The sequence below is a fragment of the Echinops telfairi genome, unplaced genomic scaffold (assembly GCF_000313985.2).
Source record: "Echinops telfairi isolate 266 unplaced genomic scaffold, ASM31398v2 ScPeMD7_55;HRSCAF=186, whole genome shotgun sequence".
Taxonomy (NCBI): Eukaryota; Metazoa; Chordata; class Mammalia; order Afrosoricida; family Tenrecidae; genus Echinops; species Echinops telfairi.
The window spans coordinates 146,503-149,028 of NW_022103953.1; the positions used below are offsets into that span (position 1 = coordinate 146,503).

General features: G+C 44.9%; 1 protein-coding gene and 1 pseudogene across 3 annotated transcripts in view; both read left to right on the top strand.

Moving 5' to 3' along the window:
- The window catches only part of LOC101662112, an 18,951-nt pseudogene extending 16,443 nt beyond the window's left edge, over positions 1–2,508 (top strand).
- The window catches only part of BHLHB9 (basic helix-loop-helix family member b9), a 7,568-nt gene continuing 7,469 nt past the window's right edge, over positions 2,428–2,526 (top strand). For all 3 annotated transcript variants that reach the window (XM_045290799.1, XM_045290798.1, XM_045290801.1), the window contains exon 1: positions 2,428–2,504. The gene's annotated coding sequence lies outside the window, so the exon portion shown is untranslated. The remainder of the gene's footprint in view (positions 2,505–2,526) is intronic.

Consider the following 2,526-nt stretch of genomic DNA (forward strand, 5'->3'; position numbering starts at 1 on the left):
TGTGTGTTGAGAATTGTGATGGGGTCCCCCTTCCTCCCTTCCTCTCCTCACCTTCCCCCTACCCTCCTGGTATCTCTACTCCATTCCTGCTCCTGGACTCGGTGCCTCCTGAGTGAACTCTTATCTCTTACCTGTCCCTGTGCACATGATCCGTTCTAGCTGTTTCTTTCATCAGTGCTATACAGCGCGCTGGTTGACTCATCCCTTCCTTGTGACCCTTCTGTGAGGGGATGTCCCACTGTCTACAGAGGGGTGGGAATCTCTGCTCTGACCCCCCTTATTCTCAACCATATGGGGTTTGTTTGTTCGTTTGTTTGTTTCCAGTCCCTCAGGAATCACCCACCTCTGTTGCCTGATGAGCACACATCTCTGTTAAGAACAATAATGTTCATGCCTTTCATCCATTTTTTAAATTGTTACATTTGGGATGAGAAACCTAATCGCTGGTATCCCATGTTTGCCAGTAGCAGAACTCCTGCTCTGTGCTGAGTAATGTTCAGTGTTGCCATCACGATTCTTTCAGGATCCTCAAGACCTTGACGCAGTTCTATCCTTGAAGCACCCACTGTAAACGAAAACCTTTCCCAAACCAAGCGCATTCGAATTTAAGCTGGAATATATTGTACTGCATGTTCATTGGTCCTGTTTTTCTCGAATTTACTCGCTTCTTTTTTCAATTAGTTAAAATGCATTGCTCTATTGTCCCTCAATTAGCTTGTCACACATAGTCTTTTCACTCCTTTCTTGGTGATCCTAGATTTTACAATGTGCATGTTTAACCCATCCCAGTTTATAATCAGCGCCTGTATTTTGGCTCTTTCCAGTTAAAAGTTAGGGCCACAGGACATTTTCACGATGTTTTTAATCTCTCAATATTCCATTCGGGTTTCAATGCACCTTACCTTGACACATGATCAAATCCCCAAAGAAACCATTATTAATCCATTTTAGTCAACATGCAGTTGAATTTCCCCACACCTTTACCTGCTGCACCGATCTTCATTCGTCCCAGTTTTACTCTGTTTCTGTCTAGGATCATTTTTCTTTGGCTTGGACACTTTCTGCCTTTTGATGTGGATCCGTCCAACATGAATTCTGGTTTGGGTTGTCTGAAATTCTTTTGTTCCCTTTTATCTGTGGGGTTTATTTTTGCTTGGACACAATTCTAGGTTGGTGATCCTTTCTTGTCACCATTGAAGAATGACATTCTTATTGTCTTCTGTGGGTCTCGATGAGTTCGAATCCACTGTAGGGCAGTGGTTCGGTTTGGGTCTGGATTGTCTTCAGACCGCCATCGCTTTTATTGGCAAGTGAATGACTAGCTGTATTGGCTCTCGTTTGCTGTCAGTGGGCTTTTAATTTTAATGTTTCTTATTGTGCTGCCAGGGGAGGTTTACACATTAGTTGATGTTCCCATCCAACACCTTCTCCATAAGTTGTTCATTGATTACATTCTATACAATGCACGTGCATTCTCACTGTTTCCATTCTGGCTGTTGCATTTCCATTCATCTGGTTTCCTTGCACCCTCCCATTCTCCTCCTTGTGTTAATGTAATTATGGCCACCTGGTCTCAGCATTTGATTTGTTTTATTCCTCAGTAATATTACTACAATGTGCCTATGTGTGCGTGCGCGCCTGGTGTCCTACTTCTGTTTTATTGAGCTTCTTGAATTCGTGGCTTGATATTTTTTGAAAACACGCTCCAATGATATTTTGGAGAACTGCTCTTCCCCATTCCATTTTTCCTCTGCACATTTCCTCAGCATGTCTCTCTCTCTCTCTCTCTCTCTCTCTCTCTCTCTCTCTCTATTGCTCTCGCTCTCACTCCTTGTCTTCTGTGACTCCAATGACCTTTAACTCTGGCCTGGATTTCCTTTCTTTTCTCTCTCTGTGTTTCAGTCTGCAGATAGCTCGAATCTCTCTTTCAGCCAGCAAACCCTGCCTTGTGCTGAGTCTGTACTATGAGTCTCTACTATAAGGAGATGTTTCAACAGCAGTCTTTGTCGATTGGAGCGAACTCACGGGAGAGTGTTTGCCATGCAGAAAACCACTCATAGGAGCCGCGATTTGACCTTTGCTTTGGGAAATAAGTTTCAGAGGAATTTTTACCAAGAGAAGAAAATAAAGTCCCAATCTTACTATTGTGACCTAGCAAATTTCAACTTTTTCTGTACGGTGTTCTCTTACTCTTCAGGTGTGCGCACAGGTTTCAACCTCTTTTCATGCGACATTCTAATTGGAGATCATTGTCGATTCCCATACTGCTGCTGGAAAAATACCAAGAGATCTGAAAAGCCCAGGCCTCGTCCTTCTGGAGAAAGGCCAGCTGGTGGGGGTTGCTGTGCGGGGGCGGTCCTGGAGCGAACCAGCCAGTGCTCAGCGGTTGCCATAGAAACCGGAAGTCAAGATGGCGACCGTGACGTCTTTGCAAAAGATGCAGAGGAGACCCTCGGGGAGGAGCTTCTTCCTGGCTTCGCGTCTTCGGGCGGACGCGGTCGTGGGTAAGAGAGCTCTCGCCTCGGG